At 36.8% G+C, this 22282-nt stretch overlaps 1 protein-coding gene across 2 annotated transcripts in view; it reads left to right on the forward strand.

Moving 5' to 3' along the window:
* The window catches only part of LOC124164331 (mitochondrial coenzyme A transporter SLC25A42), a 101123-nt gene that overhangs the window by 28003 nt on the left and 50838 nt on the right, over positions 1–22282 (forward strand). The window contains exon 2 of one of the 2 annotated variants that reach the window (XM_046541601.1): positions 11956–12018. The exons of the other annotated variant lie outside the window; for it this stretch is intronic. The gene's annotated coding sequence lies outside the window, so the exon portion shown is untranslated. The remainder of the gene's footprint in view (positions 1–11955; positions 12019–22282) is intronic. 2 annotated transcript variants of the gene reach the window in all.

Below are 22282 nucleotides of genomic sequence, written 5' to 3' on the forward strand. Positions count from 1 at the left end.
GTATTTTTCATTTTTTGCTCTCTTATGTTCTATCTAGAGTATAATAAAACTATTCTATTCTATTCCAACTGTCAATGGACAGGGGCGTTGCCAGGACGATGTGTTGGGAGGGAACGACACGGTGGTTTTAAAAATTATCTCTATAAATTACATTTGATGCCGTTTTGGTCCTTAAAATCACACAATTCATGAGTCGTAGGTAAGCTGGTTTGCTAAAACATATTGGTGAAGCAGAGTAAATTTATGTTATTTGTTAATATTTTTCCGCAAAAATTAATTAGTTCGGGGGTGCTCGACCCCCCTCTCTCCCTTCTGGCGACGCTTCTGGTAATGGATGAAAAATTTACTTCTTAATTGCTTTTGATGAAATTGTTCATTCCATGTTGCATGAAATCATATGAGTTCCACTGTGTTTGTCGAGATACGATGGAACAATTCTGAATAAAATGATATAACTTATTGCTTCGTCCACTAGGTTTTAATAGTTAAAACGCGTTTCGACGATTGTCGTCATCATCAGGTCAAATAGAAATAACAAATGAATACCGCCGCAGCTGCGACGCTGTTATTCATCATTCATCGGTTCATTATTTTCATGCCTCTTGTTGCAGAATGTGTGGGATCAATTTTATGTACGGAATGAATTCAGCTAAACAATTGAGCGGGTTTTAAGGATTTCATGATATTTTCAGTTATCTGTCACCAATCGAGTTTTGTAATAATAATTTTAATCAAGTTTAATAATAGGGTGGTTTCCTATTATTTTTTTATTGCCTAAATCGAAAGATTATTACTCCTGGAGTACGTATTTCACGCTTTTAGATTTTTAAATGACGGTATCTATTTTTCGCGATTAAATGAAAAGTGAATATTTTCAAGCGCGCGGAAACGCGACGGCTGAGTGTGAATGCCGGGAAATCTCCATGTGACGTCGTTCTGGTTCTCGCTGCCGCAAGTGAGGTGACTTTGGGGCGAGGCTTTAGGCGCTGATACAAACAGGTTGCTAGCAGGTAGCAGAGTTCCCTGCTGGCTGGTAGCGCTTGGCTTAAATAAAGATTATTATTAATATCTTATCAAACGAAGGAAACTTTGCGACCTTAGCCAGTTTTAATAAGTGATTATTAAGACATGTTTCCCAGAGCTCTGTGCCTCATGCGTGCATTGGTAATCTCAGACGATGTAAAACTCGTATCTACTCGTATAGAAACTAGGTCCCTGTGACGTCACGTGTACTAGCATCGCATGGGCGCCAATCTGTCCTTTTTCAAATGCGGTTAAAATTGACCATTGCCATTTGTTTAAACAGGGATTTCTAAAACAAAATTAAATGTATTTTATGAATATAGTAATGGTGAGTAACGAATCGCAATCAATGCCTTTCGTTTTCTTTGATGAAGGAAACTACCCTCTTAGGTAATTCAGTTTCACTTTACGCCTATGATTCCCCTCAGCCTTTGCCCTAATGACGCGATGAAATGATATTTCCTCAATCGAGAGATTTTCTCCATCCTCATCCCCTTATCTCCTATGCCAAGAATCGGGCATGGTAAGCACGTTTTGACCTATGACGTCCATTTGATGTCCTAACGTTTCGAAACATCAGATAGATATTTTTATTCAGCGACGACCAGTAGTACATGTAGTTAAAGACCTTATGTGTCGTAAATTTTACTTTTCATTCAACGTTGTTCGTATGCGTTATATCGCTCAGTCAGCATTGTCTGGAAGGAGAAATTATTTTCACAGCTCCGAATGTTGTTGCGACGCAAATTCAGCTAAGATTCTTCCAGTAATTGATGAATAAACGTGATCACCTAGCATTTTGGAGCCCTAATGCTGATAGAACATTGCATAACGTTCAGGATAATAAGTAATAACTGACAATAATATTAAAGGAGTCAAAATTAGCTTTAAAATTTGATGAATTTCATTAATTTTTGCGAAACACCTAAATAGGTAGTATTAGTTTTCATAGTTTAATATTTATTGCCTTCCTTTGTATTAAGGCTTGATGAAAGATCTTTAAAAAAACGTTAATAATTTATTTGATTTAAGTATACCGGGACTAGCCGCGGTGATAACTTTTACGGGAGTCACCCGCAATGCCCAAATTGTGCGAAAAATCCTCGCCACTGGGAAAAAATCCTCGTCAAGGCGAATGATTTTTTACCTGTGGATATTTCGCTCAAGTTAATAATTTATTTTTCACATGGGTATTCAATGGGATAGTAGCCCCACGAAGGCAGCAGATACACCAAATATGTAAAAATTAGAATATTATTGTATAAGGATGCATTTTACTGCAGGAAAGACTTGATGTCAGAATATTTGTGTAGCAACATGAACATTTAACAGACTGCTAGTTTAAAAAAAAAAAGATTCCGAGTCCAAAACCTGTGTGATGTCTGATAAGAGTTTTAAGAATTCTCGTTACAGTTCGGAAGATAATGGGATCGATATTAATTGTTATTTTTATACGATTTCATGATGATTGATGGAAAATATTTGAGCACCATGAGAATTTTTTGTTGAGAGTTAGTGTATGATGTTGCAATAAATTTTAATTAAGACTCACCCGTGGTATATTGATTTGGATTTTACGCAATTTTTATAAACTTTGATGAAATGTAATTGGGCTCGAGTGCGATTCGATGAAATGTGACCTAATTGTGGTTCATCGAGATGCGAAATTGGTAATTTCATGGTGATGAGATTTCAATATCGGATCTCATTAGACTCGCGAAAATTTTGAACGAATTGTTATATTTTGATTTAGATTGTTCACAATTTTAATAAACGTTGATAAAATGCAATCTGGCTGGATTAAGATTCGATGAAATGCGACCTTTTTAGCGGCTCACCGACCTGCGAAATTGGAATATTAATTGGATGTGATTTCAATATCGGATCCCTTTAAATTAGCGAGACTTTTGAACTGAAAGAGTTGGATTCTATGATGATGTACCTAGGCCATAGAAAATTTTACCATGGATTTTGATTATCCCTGGTGTACATCGGGATCCGTCGCTTAATTTTTAATGTCGATTCTATTGGTGTGTGGCCAAGTGTGATAACTTAGCATGACTGACCTATGGGAATTGTCCTCAATTAGATCGTTGAAGCTGAATATTTGGCAAGACATTGCGGCGTTGGAAATTGGATATAGATGGTTTCGGCGCGTGAGGTGGACGGTTTGCAAGTTAGCGTTGTTCACCAGGGGAACACGCACAAGAGATATTATTCTTGCTTCTCGCGATAAATATTGAACGAAAAAGTAAGGAAAAAAATGAATATAATTCTGGATATAAATTATGCTGAAGCATACTCATTATCGTCAAGTCTTTCATCATCATTGTAAGTAATGAAGCCTGTGTCGGCGTCAAAATGATGTGCCGCTGTACTTTGCAAATTTATATCTAGACTTCATTGCATGCCATAATAATGAATAATAGGTCATTTTCAAGGAAATTTTATTCTCAATTTTGATTCATTTTTTGTTTTATGAAAAATTCAAAAATGTAGACACGCGAGTGCAATAAATGACTCCGCGCACCATAAATGTTGCCGTTTTGTCAACTTTACGAACTTTACAACTCAACCTAGAGAAAACTACTATGTCTATAACATTCATATTCCACAATAAGTTGAAAACATTAATGTAGAAAAATAAAATGGCTTCTGCGTATTTTTAGAACGCATATTTTGTTGTAAAATAACGAAAATGTTTAAACTCTATCTTGTCCTACAGTTTACCCCGAAAGGAAAATAAAATTGATGGAAAAATTTCGTAATTTATTTGCAATTTTTCTATGATCCATAATCTGTAAAAAATATTGATATTTGTTAATGTCACTAACTTCTATTAATGTCACATTGTTGCCAAATGGTGCCGCGCCGGGCCAGTGCCAGTTACCGGGAAGTAAAGTTTCGCGCGCAAGACGTGGCAACGCAGCATTCGTTCTATGCGGCGTAATTTTTTTATGCCCATATATAATTTACACTACCTAAAAATCATGTATTTTCGGATCATAGAAAAATCTAAAGTAAATTAAGAAATGCTTCTATCAATTTTATTTTTTCTTTCAGGGTAAACTGTAGGACTAGATAGTGTTCAAACATTTTCGTTATTTTAGAACAAAATTTACGTTCTAAAAATACGGAAAAGCCATTTTATTAATCTCCATTAATTTTTGCAACTCATTGTGGAAGATGAATGTTGTAGACGTAGTAGGTTTCCCTAGGTTGAGTTGCAAAGTTCATGAAGTTGACAAAACGGCTAATTTTATGGTGCGCGGAGTCGTTTATTGCAATCGCCTGTCTTGATTTTTGAAATTTTCACTAAAATAAAAAATGAATCAGAATTGAGAATAAAATTTCCTTAAAAATGACGTATTATTCATTATTATGGCATTACCTGAAGTCCAGATATAAATTTGCTAAGTACAGCGGCACATCATTTTGACGTCGACAGTATGATTGGTTTGACGCACTTCTCCAGTCCGCTCTCCTATCCGCTTACCTTTTCATAACGACGTATTTATTCCCTTTTAAGGCCTGTTTACAACACGATGCATTAACACGTACGAGTTAATGTTTGTTTGCGTGAATGATTTTTGTGGACCGGAACGGAACATGTACGAATGCATGTACCAAATTAGAACAGGTTCTACTTTCCGTTCATGCATTCGCACTAGTTGTGTGGCTACACGCTGCATTTTTGTGTTAATTCTCGCGTTCATACATTTAGACATTAACTCGTACGTGTTAATGTAGCGTGTAAACAGGCCTTTACATCCTTTTTCGATAAAGGTCCTCGACTGCCAAAATGAAGATCGCGGGTTTGAGACCCGCCTGGTAGCCCCTATCCAGTGCGTTTGTGATTAGTCGTTGTTAATTGATGGATATTCCCCGTGGTAAAAGGCCAAACTAATGCTGTTTTCGAGGCAACTTGATAAAATTAAATATTTTATTATTCTTAGTATGAATGTTTCACTTGAGGGAATTCCATCATGTCTGCTTTTAAAAAATTGTAGTAGTTGTGACTCCCTGGTATAGTAATGTGGGGAATTCCCATAGCCTTCCACATAGCAGTTTACTACAGCCGTCAAAGTAAATGTTACTTCGCGTACAATGAAAGGATTAGACGAAGTTAAGAACGAAATCTTAAACCTCTCTGTTCTGCGGTCTGTTCCGTTGTTACCTCATGAGAATTTGCTATCGTTGTGTGGTTGATTAAATAAAACCAGGCAATATTTCTACTGAAGTGGCACTTGAGAATGTTGTAACAAATAAACGCGTCTTTCGAAAATAAATTCAGTGGAAATATTGCAATATCATGTTCAACTAATATTAATAACTTCCACCACATCGCGTCGCATGTCACCCAAGATATTTTGTTTTTGAGTCCATGAAACTATCGGTATTGGCGTTATCTTAGTAACACTCTCATAGCGTGTGCCGGTCTGTGTCCACGTCCGCGAAATGATTGAGGGGTGCTGTTTGTTGTCGCTTTTGTTTTTTTTTCGCTCGTGTGGTGGGAGACGGCATTATCTGTCGTGGGTTATTGACCGCTCCGACGGGTGCTATTGGGAGCGAACGGGGGTTGTTGTATGTCTCTGTCACCGTGCAACCTAAATTCCGTCTCTTAGTCGTGTGAAAGGAAATATTGAATATTTACTCCGGTGGGAATCTCCATTCTTAGATTATTCTTTCTTCTATTCTCAAGGAGTTCTTGAGATCTTGAGTTGTTACGGCGTAAAGGGCAGCGTTTCCAATATTTTAGGCGATATAGAATAGAAATCTTTAGAGGGGTTTAGATAAAGTATTTAGTGGCGCCCAATCTAATTCGTTAAACATTTTCGAAACGCTTTCTGTACATCCGTAGCAGTTTTTGACGAATCGCGCGGCTTTCCTTTGTATTTTATTAATATTGGTACTTATTTATGCAGAGAAGTATTGATCACGGATTAAGTCTTTATGTGCCAGAAAATAGGCTGTGGCAAACTCTTTTTAATAGCGTTTCCCCATCGTGGAGACCAAGTGCTAGGAGGAATGTTGTTCTCATGTGCATTGGTGGACGAAGTGTGACATGGTTTTCTTGAATTTCGCGCCCGATTTGAGAGGGTTAAAAGATGATTTTAAATCAATATGGTTATGTGCGCATTCATCAATGGATTCTGGGACAACGATTATTACAAAAGAGAATCCTCAAGTCGGCCTCTAAATGTGTTGTAACACACCGCACATTAAAATGGGTTTTAAAAAGTCGCCACTCGCGTCGCTGACGGACGAAGTGATCCGAGTTTCACGGGGAAGAATGGTACAATTACGGTTGTTAACCGCATTTATATTTTATACACACATGGTGATGTCATCTATCAAATTTGTAACTTTTAGTGATATTCCTAGCTATTACAAAAATTATAGTGCAAAATATTGTAAATAAAGCGGATTGTATTACGCTCACCACCGCGTCGCGGACATTTTTGAAAACAGATAAAAATGGGACCTAAGAGGCAACAGAAATCATCCTTCTGTGGGATGGAATTGGGCCTCCCCTATGCAGCCCCCTTCAGGGGCGCAGCTAGGAATTAAGGCTGGGGGGGGGGGGGCTTTAGGCACAACTAATACTGGGGTGTCTGGGGGTGTGGAATACCCACCAGGGTAAGAGGGAGGTGCGGGCACTCCTTTAGAAATTTTCCAAGATAAAGGGTTCAAAATGGTGAGTTTTACGGCTTTCGGAGGGATATTTTATTAATATTTACACTATTCTGTAAGTAATATTAATCCAATTAAGTAAAATGGATTAACCTTTAAAAAATTTCTGAGCTCTGGGGGGGGGTTTTATCCCCCAAAACCCCCCCCTCGCTGCGCCACTGGCTCCCTTGTCCGGAACTCTTCCTCCGCAGCTTTGTCTAATTCTAAGACAGGAATAGCGGTTGAGGTCGTTGCGGTCGCTGTGGAATTTTATGTCAGTATTACGTCTAGTGCGGTGTCGTTCGTTTGTTTGCGCAAGACCTCGTCCGATGCAGATAAGATACTGGGTCTTCGTCTTTGTGCTCAGCCCGTTCCCCTGGAAACAGGTCTTGCGGGATTCGGTTGTCGCCTTTCAAATGTGGATTGAGGATTGTTGCTGTAGATACGAATTCACGTCATGTTGTCATTGCGTAGGCTTTGTTTATTTGTCACTGGCTCTTCTGATAATTCCCCCGTGGACTTTTGTTCCTTTTATTTGACATTATGTGACCGTGTGTGCAGCATTTCGTAAATAGGAACTTAACGGTTGGTTCTCTTGAGTGGGATTGAGTTTCGTTCGACTTGAGCCATTGCTTAGATCTTCCTTTATTGACTCGTTGAAAATTGTGTTTCTAACCAGAACTCATGGAGTTGAAAACACGTGAACATGTTTCATTATATACAAATTACCATGTGCGTGAGGTAAAAAAATTATGTATTTTGATGCAGTGGATACTAATTTTAATTACAAAATTGTTATTCTATTTAATTAAGGGTGGTGAGATTAGTTAATTCCTTAATTTAAACATACAATTAAGTCAAATTGGTTAAAAAGTAGTCGTTATAGTGTAAGTTACTTATAGTATGGTTCAGTTAATAGAGTAACTACATCACTTTTAGCAATCGCTGTCAGAATTCTAGGCTTGTGTTTCAAAATTTAATTCATCGTTTTATGCCTTCCACCGACTGTCTGTCTTTAGACGAGATTTTTTAAAGTCACTGCCCACGTCTTGATATTATTATTATTAAAATTGTTACAAGTAGGCCATTGGCCTGGTGGTAACATGTGCATATGATGAAAGAACAATAGAAAACATTGAAAATGCAATAGAAAACATAGGAAAAACAATAGAAAACATTATAAAAAGCCCTTGGTCCCTACTTCTTCAACCGCTCTTTAAAACCATTTAAAATTTTCGGGAGCCCGATGTTTTGAAACTCAAGTCGTTTCAGCAATATACAGTTCTAAAATATTCAGTTCCAACTAAAAGACTATATGGTACAGCTTTTATGGGTTGAAAGCATCGCAAAAATCTTTCCTTATTGTCATCATGCTGTTAACAAGGCTTTGTCTTTGAAGTTTTCGCTCATAAGCTTTCCTTCACTGTTTTTTCTTTCGGTTCTGAATTAGTTTCCTCTTCTCGAAAGTTACTTGGACATTGAAATCGAAGAACGACGTTTTTTTTCTTCCTTTTTCTCCCTTTACTTTTACCTGTATAGTATTTCGTAGAACGTTATTATGCCGCACAGGTTGCCCAAATTTCCTTTTCTACATTTTTAAATTCAATCTTTCTCCGAGTTATGTTCCCCTTAGTACCTTTAACCAGTTATTCTTGTCAATGTGTCTCCTTATTGATATCCTCCTCCGATTTCGCATTCGAATTTTTCTCAACCAAAGTTTGGCCATGTTTCCCAATATTCAGAGTTTCCTATCAACTGTGCATGAAAAAATAACTATGCAAAATTTTCCCAATGCTACACCTTTTCCTGAGGGATTTTTTTTTTAACCTTTCATAAGACTTCTTTGTCTAAGATTTAATGCTGCCAGTGAACAATACATCTTAAGAAATCCCGTTTGATAGCAATTTATGTAACACAAGATGGTGTTATATATTGGCCGTTCGTCGACCCTGAGGTCACAGTTAGAGGTTAGAGATAAATGAACGACCGACTTTCATTCTCTCTGCTGACTATACGAAAGGATTTAACGATCGGCTGATGACATCAATCGGAGTCCCGTGCTACCTTGAGGTTGTTTTGCATAAATTATGGCCCGTACGTGGGTAATTTTGCAGAATTTATCCCATATGACTCGAGTCCGCAGAACGTATTACGAGAAGATATTCTCCCCTATTGTTTCTTTTGCGAAACGCTTCTACTTGGGTGTCGTCAATATTTTGTTATTAGCTTTGGTGTGCTTGGTTTTCCATCGAAAGAGGATTATAAGCGTGCATTTTAATCCCCATTTACGACAACTTTGCGCTCCCACGGGTGAAATATTTCATCAGTACAACTCAGACCATGAAATCGATTTCAGAGGACTGACAATGGTTTTCAGGACTATCGAGAGAGATGATATTTCCCTTACCATTGTGCAGCGTAAAGAGAAAATAGGCTTTATTCAACTCATAATGGCGCCCAGTGAAGTTGCATTACTTTATCTTGGTCAGCTGTTTTTATTTTGATTTCCTGACGTATTTCCTTTTAAAACTTACGCTTGAAATTGAAATCATTGGGGTGCTGTGTTGGAACTTTAAGAAAAATAATCAAAATGGCCATGTATATGATGCAGGCGATTATTGAAAAGGCTCTACTGCAGATATACCCCGAAATAATTGTATAATATGATTGCGTGAGTTTTTAAGTTGAGAGACTGTTACGTGTTCTGAAGTTGTCGCGGACTTGTAGGTACGATTTTCAAGCTCTCAGCCCCTAACCACACTAGATTGGACTATACGTCTTCCCTGGCATAATTATAACAGCACCTGACCTGACTATACAGTTCGTTATAAATTTTAAGTTTAGTTTTTAACGTTCTTATTAAAAAATACGCCTGAAATTTCACGTACTTTGATAGCGACGCGTTGGAGAATGTAGTAGCTTTCCCAGAGAGTAAATGAAAGTGTCTAGAAATATCGATTTTTAAATGGAATCCCCCCCTGCTATTCTCTATAATAAAGAGAAATTGGGGCTATACACAGCTTATGGCGGTGGCAAGTCGACTTATGTCGCTTAATTTTCCGTCAATTAGCAAGATATAGGTCTAGAATTAACCTGAACTGATTTTAAACTCTTTGAGCCACCTCAAACTATGCTCTACATCCTCCCTGACAGAATCCTACCAGTATCTCCCTCTAATCTGCCGTTGATTTTGAATTTTTGGGCTTATCTTTGTGAACATTTTTCTTCTAAACATCAAGGAATAATGTTCTCGCGCTTTGCTGACGTTGCAAACGACGCTACCACAGACTGAACTCGGCTTGCCAGGAAACCAGCTCTTGAAATATGATCTGTGTAATAGACGTAACGCTTGTTATCGCGACCTTGGCTTCCTGGGTCTAATTGCTTAGCACATCTGTTACTCAAGTGAATGTTTTTATTCGGGGTGAAGGTGATGAAAAGCACATTTGAAAAATCAGTTTTGCGTAAACTATAAAAGATTGTAAATGCTAATTTTCTCCAAGTGGAAAGAAGACGATTCAGCTCAAGCTTGCGGTAGTAGAACCTGCCGTAGGTCACCTTAGAGGTCATTGAGAAATTAAAATTATTCATTCATTCACGGCAGTTCAGATTGCTGTGGACCTACGCAGCGATAGTGACGCTTCCGTTTTTCTAATAAAATTAAATAATTTGCTAGAGTAATAATAATGATAATTTTAAAAGTCAATAAGTTATAATTTATCATTTTTTATCCAGATTTAGTTAAATAAAACGTTGCAATATCTCCATTGAATTTATTTTTGTACGAAGCATTTCGTTTTTACAACAACATTCTCAAGTGTTGAAAATGTTGTCGTAACAACGAAACGACACGTCTGATTTTAGTAATATTAACAATTTCCACCTCATCGTATAACGCGTCATCCAAAAAATATTAGACAGAATATTAATACCCACTGAGTCAAGTATTAGTTTTTAACGTTTTGATAACATCATGGATTGGTGGTAGAAGGTTGCAGAGTTGTACTAGAAAAAATTTCTGTTCTTCATTTGGCAGTAGAATCCGCCGAAGTAACCAGATAACCTGCATTCATCCGAAAAATGTGCAGATCCTGTTCTCTCAAATATTCTGTCTGCCTTAGCTTATTGTATCTTCTCAGACTTCTTCGTTATAACGTTTCGCTGAATGTAAAGTATTTTTATGTCTAAGCATTCGTGAGTTATTCTTACCTCTCAATATCTTGCTGTGTTGTTAAATTCCTAGACGATTGGTAATGTGAGTAAATTGGACATGTGGAGAGGAAAAACATGGGATAACTCGACTCTCAGGGCATTGAACTTTCTTCCGTAGATTTGAGAAAAGGGAAAATTTTCTGTTTTAAACTTGTGATTTGGCGAGGTCTTTGGTCTCATATCCTTCCATCACGCAGTGTATGCATGTGTGTGTGTGACTATAATGGCCGCTCAGTGTAACGTCTGGCACATTAAGAAAACGGGTGTATAAAATGTGTCTATTTTCATGCTTCTGGGGCCAGCAGTTGTCCCTTAACGCTCAATTTCTGACATTGATGGTTTTGTTTTTCCAGTTAATTCCGCGTTTACTTAGAAGCCTTGGTTTCCTCGGGGTTTATTTCGATGGAAGCGACAGTCTTGACTTCGTCATTCATTGTGAAAAGATCGTGCAAAATTTGTAGAACTAAAATGAGGACCTTATTTTATTAGCTGTGTTGGACGGTGGTTGTAAGGGTAGAGGGATTGGCTGCCCATCCAAGGGTCACGGGATCAAACCGGGCGAATCCTTCGGTTTCACCTGAAAAAAGAAATATACTGCATCGTATGCCGGACTAAGCCATGTGCATGTGATATTCACGTGGCTTAGTCCGTGGTGAACTTTATCCTAAGTTATCCAAGCGAACTGAATCACTGATTGAGTGATTTTGATTGATATTATTCTTTGTCCTTCTTCATTCTTAAAAAAAACAGCTTCCATGACATTATGGATTGGGGGAGTATTTTTACCCAAAATGCGTCATGCTACTTATTTTTAGGTGCTACCGCATTGACACGTGTTCATGTATATGTCAGGGGATAGGTCTCACTGAGCTAGCGTTTATCATGGACTTTGTTTTTTTTTTTTTCGTTACAAAAACTTCGAGAGTAATTTTGTCCAAGGAGGCATGCAGTTAAAAATTATAAGTAACTGCAATATTTGCGTAACACTTAAATTTAGCCGAGCAGGGAAAGCGTTTACTCAAATCTTTTGTTTTAATACTTTCGCAGAGTGAAGATAGAGGCGAGAAGGCGTGTCATACCTCTTTTTGGGAGCGTCTTGTCGACACTAAAGTAAGTGCTTTCAGGAAAACGGTGCAACAGCTGATTGGAAAATTACTGATAGCATTTTATTTAGCTTTAAATGTAATCCGAGGAAAAGTATCCCTTACATTTGTTTTCTATTCATTTATTGAGTTTATCTAGTACTCATGATATCTGCCACCTCGTAGTATTGCTCAAGATAGTTAGAGCCCAACCACAGAATGAGGCTCTTCTGGAAACATTTTTCTCTTGTTAAACCAATAGAGTATCATGTGCTACATATTTCCCTGGTAAAATAAATGCAGTATATATTCCTAATATCAGGATGGTGATATTTCTGCGTCTCTGCGAAAATTGTCCTTTACGGGTTATAATGATCTGTGTGTGTACCATCACAGAGTACATCTTACACTATGTTATCAATCACGTGCATTTCTATTAATATCAGCCACCGTGACAAATAGGTTACGATATTTTGTTCATAAGCGTTTGTTTCACCCATGGCCTTGAAGTTGATATCCCCCCTCCTGCCTTAGCAATAAAACACGTGAAGGTTGCACTGCGATGGATTGTCGAGGCGAATCGTACTGCTAGTTTTGGTTTTTAGTGAATATCACTGCTGTCTTCATTAAGAGGACTCGTATTGTGCGAAGCATATTTACCCTGCTTTACTGCGTTGTGTTTTATTAACAATCTGTAAGTTTCGGAAACAAGCATCCAGGACGGAAAGGATTGCTCAAAAATTTCCAATGAGCTGGAGTAGGGTTGATTAAATTTGTCTCAGTAATTAAAAACCTAATCTTCCTTCACGAAATGTTTCTATTTTTTGCGTTACTGCCCTGATAAAGCAGTGCTATTAAAAATTGAGTCAGACAATGTAATTAGAGGTAAATCTTGGAATACTGCAAAAAAAAACTAGTATAAAAACTGAATTATACGATGAAATTGAATTTAGCCAACAAAAAAAAATTAAATTAAATAAATAATAATAATAATAATCATAAATACGTTAAATTATACACCAAATTTACTTTTTCTTCATTCAATTCTTATCGAACTAAGGGAAGCTGTACAAAACGAAATAATGGGAATATTATGTACATTTTCTGTCTCAGTAATTTAAAACCTAATCTTTTGTCGTGAAATTTGTCTTCATGCTTTATGAGATCATCTTATACTTCATTGAGGGTTGATCCCCTTGCAGGAAAATATATTCAAGCCTCCACTCCTGCGTGACATAATATGGCCGGTGATCGAGTTATTCCAGACGGCAGCTTGAGTGGAGATACCGTCCCCTCTTGAGTGTTTTGTTTTCAGTCCGCCCTTCTCTTCATCGTTTCTGCTTCGTTCTCGGGCGTCGCTTGTGGGACTTCCCAATCGGTCGCTAGGTCTAGCCTCAAGCGTCAACTTCCATCTCGCTACGCTGTCAAAAGAGAGAATGATAGAAAGAACCCTTTGCAAATTGAACGCCCAGTGGGAAATCACTGTCTTGCTTCGTGATTTTATTTTCTTAAGCACTTACGTCCCACTTAAAGTTGCATTTTTAGGTGATAGCATCATTTAGTTTCCGCTCGTCTCGTTCAACTTGTAGAATTTTATGTATCCACTCTAATTAGGTTTCACTTCGTGGAAGACTTTTATGTCCATCAAGAAGGCAGTACTTTTCCAGGATAAGTATTTATCTATGATAGGTATGACATTACTATTAGTTTCACCGCTTTAGTTTATTTTACCAGTAGATTCCTTGTAGCCAAGGTCGTAGCTTTTGCGTGAACTACTCAAATAAATATTGTGTACTATTGCAAAGCTCTTTCAAAGAATTTACTTGCAGGAGGTTTCACCGGAAAAACGAAGTAAATTAACGTCATTTTTCAAAAGATTTCATCGTATACTACACCATAACTACACCATATCTATCGACTTTCCATACAAAATAATAGGATTTCCACATTCTCTCAACCCTTGCATTAATAAATTATGGAATTACTTTACATTTCAGTGGTATTATTCGGCAGCGTGTATTATTAATATTTTAATATTAAAGCATGTATTTATTTTTAAAGAAAAATCGGTAAAGGCGAATAATTTCTTTCTCTGTGGATTTTTCGCACAATTGATTGGGTAGTCATTAATTGGAGTCAATGTGCGTCATTTAAATTAGAAAGGCGCTACGATTAGCTTTAGACAACTTGGAAAAGAGCTCGTCTTGTTTAACGTCGGCTACTTTTTCGATTGGATTTGTGACGTTCTACCTCCGCGTGCCGGTTCCTTCACTTGCGTTGCGTTTACCTTCGGCACTATTTTTGAAGCGCCCCGTGGAATCCAGGTCGGAGGCGAAAGTGTTCCTAGATACACACCTTCCTCTTCGTTACCTGAAGAAAAAGAATTCGGCGTAAGCCTTCTGAAACTCCTCCCTCTCTAATCTCTCAGACTTGTTTTTTTTTCCTATTGAAAAAATATTTTTCTTCTCGAAAAAGATTTCTAGTATTCCGTTTAGAGATTCTCTCCCGCAATCTCAAGATGGTCAGTGGTTAGGCTTGAGCTTGGAGGCGTAGTGAGTTGCGTGTTTGGTTACTAGTCCAAGGATTCTGTGTTCGAATCCTTAGGGAAACCTTGGAACATCCCAACAAAAATCCTTGCGTCGCAATGTGGTCTTGGGAAAGAAACTGTCCTCCTACTCTGAATATGTGAAATTCACTCGGCTTCGGTATAGTGCATGAAGAGATCGCCCTCACGCATAAAAGCCAATATTCGGGTTTTATTACTTTGGCTGAGACTGATTCGTGGCAATTTGTTTTCAACATCTTTTTCGAAGATGACTTTCCGCTTCGAAGTGAGTTCCTTGGATTCCAAGTGGGAAATATCTTCTATATTATTTCTACTGTACAGATACATTTATCTCAACTTATACGCAACCAAACTCTACAAATGAGGTACCAAAATGCACAGAATTTATCAGAGAACATGCGACGGCATATCTTACTTCCTAAATATTGCTATTGTTTCCTAAAATTGGTTTTTAAATAATAAAAAAAAACAAAAAAAACAAACACCGGTAAATATTCCTGACGTTAACGGCGCACAAACTGATACATTTGTTCATTTGCAACAATATCTCGCATTCTTTAAATAACTTTTATCAAAATGCGGCTGATTCCACATTCAAGTCTTTGTTGATACGTAAGTATGAGTCATCATGTGCGTTCAACAGAGGATAGTGTAATTACTTCCAATGTTGTTTTTAAAGAGGTCCTCTGACCTCAATTTGTACATGAACATTCCAATTAAATTTGTACATAAAACCCTGCCTTTTTTTCTACATTTTAAAATTAGAAACGCGCCTATCCATCTGTGGGCCTGCATTGAAAAGAGCGGGGGAAGCCCGCTCGTTACTGTTAAAGTATTCTACCGATTTAGATGGGTTTGCATGGAGAATTTACGAACTACTCTGGCAGTCTCACATCCCTCCGTGGACTTCTCTCTTCAGTTCACAATAATGCCTGCTCTGTGTCATTCTGTTTAAAACACTTTTTTCTTCCTTCTCTCTCGTTTACCCTACATTCTTCCCTCCTAAACTGTTTTCAACATTCTCCCCCCACTCGGTACTCCATCCCCTTCCATCTCCTCCGTATCTCATCTAGAATCTGCCTATCCTCACCCACCATATCCAGCACTTCGTCTTTCCTCTTCCTCTCTGTCCATTTCACTTTCTCCATTCTTCTCCACCCCCACATCTCGAATGCCGCCAGTCTTCTCTCGTCCTCCTTACTAAGTGTCAATGTTTCCGCGCCGTAAAGCGCTGCATTCCAGATCAGACTCTTTACTTGCCTCTCCTTTACTAACCTTCTATGGCAACACAATTTTCTTGCTTGCTGAAAAATTTCAAGCGAAAGAGAATTTTATATCGACCGAAGTGGCATCAGAAATCAACCTTTAATGTAATGGGGCAGGGCCTCCTTTTTGTAGCCCCCTTGGTGATGACGTTCATTTTCCGTTTAATAAAGTTTATCCTCGTGCAACGTAAACAAATGCGATGGATTTTACGCTTTAGTAATTAAGTGCAATAGTTATCGAAATTTTCAAATGCATGTTTTAGATGTTTGCTCTTTTCGGTGGCTCCTGAACAATATTTTCGTTATAAATGGCGTGAGTAGCACTTTATGGTGGCAGAGCCGCGATTTTCTGTAAACGGCAACATTTTACTGTCTTAAGTGGGAGAGGTACTGGAGAAGAATTTTTGAAAACCTTTGAATACTATTATAAAGTAGCTCTTAAACATATATATTAATTCATCGCCTTGTAATTAGAGGTATAATAAAGTGATTGTTAAGCAAAATTATAGAGTAATTGTGTTAATGCCGACCTATAATTTTCTTTGATTGGTAATAAAGCTTTTTATTATGGTGAATTAGCATATTTTTGTACTACGCCTGGCAATAGAGGGTATTATTTCCTCACAATCAGTGGATTACGCATTCACATGTAAGAATCAATTAAAACACGGTCATGCAGTTTTTGTCGTTTCTCCGGAATGTAACCTTGGTCCTGTACACGTTAATAACTTTTTACGAAGATGAATCGTAGACTCAAAGATGCTAGATTTGGTCGTACGGAGGTATCGATTCGACAGCTAAGGCCTTTTCTTGACATGTGTTGCTGAGTCGTGGGTCTCCAAATTCTAAGAACCAGCTGGATTGTTGCCAGTTTTTTCCGGGAAACTTGCGCCAACTCAGAAATGAGGAATGTAAACATTTATTCTTTATTTGCGGTCTCATCCTCTTGTCTTACAATGAGCCGTAGGTACGCTTGACAGCTGAATACTATTTTGATTGTTTTCCATCCTTCATGGCACAATTAATAAAAAGTCAGTTACAAGGTCTGAAAACTGGGCTTAGATGTCGTTATAGGGGAGCGAAAAGGCTAAAAGCCCATTGAAGCAGTAAGAATCAAGATTTTTGGGCCGTTGTCGCACGTTATGGCTGTTGATTGGCTCTTTATTAGCAGTCATTTCCTTGCTGACTTATTGATTTATACGTGCATTAAAGTATCGAGTTCATATCATCATTTCGGTTGATTATAGATCATTCTTCGACATCCTTTCGGAATTTAATGAATTTCATCTTTAGGGCTAAGAAGAATCATATATGAGATTTACGGAAAAAATATTTGTTAATAACTATCAAACAGGAATGATAGGCAGTATTTTCGTTAAGTATACTTAATCATCGATGCAAATAATAAAGCACTTGAATTAGTTTATCAAGTGCGCCTGCTAAAACTTATCCAATATTTCAAAATTTCGTAATGTGGTCAATTTTGCGAAAGAGTTTGGTAAAAAATACCTACTGCATAAATTCGATGCGCTTCAAAATTTGGTAACTTTATTCGAAGTGATGATTCATTTTACGGACGTACTTGCATATTTGGTAACAATTATAAAACTCTCTATTTTTTATTACGGAGGCTTCCGCGGTGAGTTGATTGGTGCATGTTTTTCGGGTTCATTCCGCGTTGACTCATATTTTGCGGACAAAAAAATAAATAAATGAGTCCGCAAAATATGAGTCCATGCGGAATCTCTCTATTTTTTTTTGATCGAATGCACTAATCGTATTGCGAAATTTATCTATCGGACTTTCGTTCCTGTTTTGTTACCAATACAAAATTTCAGCATTTTAGTTGAAAGATTCCTAAACCAACCTTCATTAAAAGATATGTTGTTAGAAATGATTTTATTTTCATTATTTGTTATGGCGAGAATGTTTTGATTTTGTTTGCGTAAAGCAGAACAATGTTTTTCTGGGAAAATCTTTCATATGTGTCATTTCTTCGGTTTTATTAATCTTTTGATTTTACCAGTTTTTATCAAACTGCTGCGACTATTTTGATAGTATTTATCAAACTGGTGTGGTAAATGTTACCGAAATATTCAATGTTCCATACGACCCTTAAAATTTCGGTGAATTTAACCAGAAACTGGTATTTCTAACTAAACTTTCTTTTCAGTGTGCAACACCTACATCTCATAGCTTATTTAACAAAATAGATATTATATTAAGAGGTGTAATTATCTTAGAATTTGTTATATGGGTATATTATTATTGCTTCTTCATATTTGGATGAATACTTCTACACTTTAAATTATGTGGAATAAATATAATCTATATACTATAAAACGGCCCTAAAAATAAAAAAAAAACTTAAAAAAACCCCTTCACTCAATCACTGACTCACTCTCTCATTCAAATGTTTGGGGTGAGCGAGACGAGATACGACAAAAACTCATAGAATCGACCCCCCTAAAATATTCCATTTTCTATCTTCTATTAATGACTGCTGTCAACTTCCTGTATGCCTTTACTTTTTGTGGGCATTCGTGGTGAACGAGACAGGATATTGCTAAAAGTCATACAATCGAACCATTAGGCTCGAAATCGAATGCCCCAAGGGTCAATTTTGCCAATTTTCTGATCGAATTTGGGTCGAAATATTAAAATTGATTGTATTAAAAAATTGAAAAATAATTCATTGTACAAGCTAACTTTTTTGGTGAACTAAAAACGGTCGATGCTGTTTCCGTGTAATGAGACACACTCCTCCCTTTAAAGAAAGGTTCGAACACCTTTTGCTAGTTCGAAAACGGTGAGGAAACCATTAAAAATTTATTCCTTTGCATATTCCGATAAAAAGTTCTTGAATACTAATATTTAATGATATTTTGTTAGTACTTACGTCTTCTGTAGCTGGAAATACCATTTTTTAAATGATATTTTTTTCAGACGCCTCTCTCTACGATTATAGCGCATTTCTATACCCTCTCTGTGTGATTGTTATTGTTAGTATGAGGTGAATTCCGGTAGGGCTTCGTTTCATTAAAATTATGCTATCCTGGCGTTGAAATGTCGCTTCTGTATTACATCATCTGAGGTCGTCACCTTCGAGTCCATTCCCTGCAACTCAATGTTTTTTTCCCCATCAATTACCTTATCTCTTGATTTTTCTTATTCCCGTCTGTTTCCTTACTTTAGTGGATGTATCAACCCGCTCGATCAATCCTATTTTGTTTTTTTATAAACTCGCTTTGTTTTTTGTCGTCTTGTTCGGGTCAAATAAATTCTTATATAAATGTCGTTTTTCTCGCGAACTAAAAAAATATAATAAATATTCTATGAGCCTGACAGAGTCTTTGAATAAAATGCTTCTCATACAATGTATTTTTGGGCCCATTTTCCGCAATAACTTTCAATTTATTTTACATCATAACATAATGAAATTACGAATCACGATGAACCACAGTTAATTAAATGTTAACTGATCTTGAGTATAAATTGAGTTTTATATTGGAACACGTCCCCATTGTTTTTTATTGCAAACGATACAATTTGTTTAGAAAATTTGTCAGGCTTATAGAAAATTTATTTTATTTTTTAAAAACAACGTTTTTTTCTCGCGAACTCCAAATGTCCAAATCATTGATGTCTTTCGAAAATATACTTTGCAATAAAATGATATTACACGATAAAAATTAATTTTTCCTACATGCAAGTTTTAATTTTAATTTTTTAATATTATTCTCTTTTTTCGTGACGTATTAAATGTTTAAAATTAAAGCTATTGTTTTTAAAATTTCAGACTAGATGGAGTTAACAACTTTAAATATTTAACTTTTCTTGAAACCCTTCGGTATAATATGCGACAAGTTAATAGGCCAAATCATGATACTCGATGGTGTACGGACAATTATCGTTGAAGGACAGGTGGAAGGGAAGAACAGCAGAGGTAGGACACTGATGATATACTTACAGAAGGTGATGAAGTATGCAAAGCAGAAGTATTATGTATAGTTGTGACGAATTTGGCCGATAGAAGGATTGTGTTGAGAGCTGCGTCAAACAAATCTTAGGATTGACAAGTGATGATGTTGATGATGATGATGATATAAATGTTACTTTCGGGAAAATACTAAGGTAAAATTTTCAAATATATTTGATTCACAAGAATACTGAAAAAGGTCTGCTCTGCATGCCTTGACATTTTTAAAATAAAATCAAAAGTTGTGAACAAGTGATTTATCACCAAAGAATACCGGTTGAGCGAAAGTGATGCATCCGTCTTAAAAGCTTTTTTTAAATCTATACTATGAGTTTTTTTCGAAATTCCAGGAAAATAACATTGTGTTCCATTTTAACTCTCGTGCAAGGAGGGAATACATGCTTGCCTCCTTTTTATTAAAACCTTTCAGTTGTAAACAGCCTGAGTATATAATGAAATTTTTCAGTCTAAAGAGGAAAATCGAAATGTTACAACTCGAATGTCACCAGATTTTTTAATTGTTCCACAACATCGAACCACTACATGTAATAAATCCTTTTCTGTTGCTGGAGCAAGGATTTGGTATAGCTCTCCAGAACTAATTAAAAACTCCAAATCATTGATGTCTTTCAAAAATATACTTTTCAATGAAACTCTATTACATGATCAAATTTAATTTTACCAATATGCTAGTGTTTTCTGTTCATCATCACTGGTCAACAATCCTAACATTGGTTTGACGCAGCTCTCCACTCAATTCTCCCATGAGCTAATCTTTTCACAAGTGTTTTCTGTTACCATTTTTACATCATTTATTGCATGTATCCAATTTTTCTGTGTACCCGAGCTCTGATGCCAATGTATACATAACTTTGTATGTTCTTAGTGTACCAAGAGTCCAAGAACAATAAACATTTCTTTATCTTTATCATTTTTAATGGGGGGCTTATTTTCTTGTCCAATGATCTAAATTTCTGTGTAAGTTTTCTTGGATATCACACAATTACTTATACCACTTATTTTTAACACAGCGCGACCCGGGTTTCAATTAATAATCATCATCTGAGGCGCAAATTATGATTTCATAATTAAATCATAATTTGCGCCTGAAGATGATGATAATTCGTTGAAACCCGGGTCGCGCTCTGTTCAAAATAAGTAGTATTTAAGTAATTGTGCGATATCCAAGAAAACTTATAAAGGAATACCACAATGTTAATCAAGAGTTAGTGAATTTTGTTTCTGTGTAAGGTTCAAATTAATCTGAAACGCGTCAATGTTGTTGCTCTGGAGGGCTCATGTGGGTTTTGGAACTCGATTTGTTGGACCGTTGACGAATTCTTATCTTAGGATAAGTGGAGTAGCGGCCATGGTCAAAAACGTAAGCTGCACGTTACTGAGCTTCTTTAAAAGGGCATCGTCATGTTACTACGGCCGCTCTTTGCTGACGAATTGATTCATATCGCCATGGGCCGTGACCCATCGCGGTTTATGTAAAGCCATTTTATTATATTTTTGATAAGAGGAGCCTAAGACATCAAATTTAAGGTTCAAAGTCGGGTGATAGTTGATCGGTAGGCTATTTGGTATCCAGGAATTGCTTTGTACATGCTTCAAAAGCTTATGCATCATGCATACTTATTATTTTATGATAAGAAAATGTCGTCCGATTATTTCGTAAACAGTGAAGGATGATTTAAAAATGCTATTTTGATAACCTTTACAATATTTATTTTACCACTTCATCGTTCTTTTGACCTTATTAATCCATCGTAAATATTTAATTAACCATGGTAACGCAACTGTTCACATCGAAAATTTGTGATTTGTATCAAGAGGCTGTGTGGCAGGATTGGAGGCCCTCGGCTGGGGCTCATGATGAGGTCTATTCGTTGGGGTATTAGGCCAATTCGTTTGGAAGGATTCGAGCGTCCATTCACAGGAAAATTTTGGGAAATTGCATGTCCGGAAACGGATTATAACGCTGTTTTCGCTCATAATGACTAGATAAAAGTTAATAATAAATACTATGAAAAGTGAGAATGTCATTGTCTCTAAAATTATTAATGTATTATGGTGATTTACTTATTAAGTGAATTTGCTCTTTCAAACTGCTCTAAAATCTAAAAAATCTTTAAAATAACTTTATCGAATAGCCCTTTTAAAAAGCAACAGGTTTTCTTTATTCTTCTGACACCTTTGTTTTATTCATTTTTCATACGATCCTTTTAGAGAGAGTGTGTTGTAAATAAAGCAGCTAATAAAAACGTAGAATTTTATAATGCAAATATTTTATTTTATTATCAAAACCACCGAATACTGCTCACATTGGCCATTTTACATCGGGATATTCAACAAATTTAAACAAGTGAACGCACACGAACAACCATGCCCTAGATAAGGGAGACCTACCCAGGCGGGACTTGAACCCGCGACCTCTTGTTTGAGAGGAGAGGACGTTACTCCGCCGCTACCGAGGCCG

Source organism: Ischnura elegans, chromosome 8 (genome assembly GCF_921293095.1).
Source record: "Ischnura elegans chromosome 8, ioIscEleg1.1, whole genome shotgun sequence".
Taxonomy (NCBI): domain Eukaryota; kingdom Metazoa; phylum Arthropoda; class Insecta; order Odonata; family Coenagrionidae; genus Ischnura; species Ischnura elegans.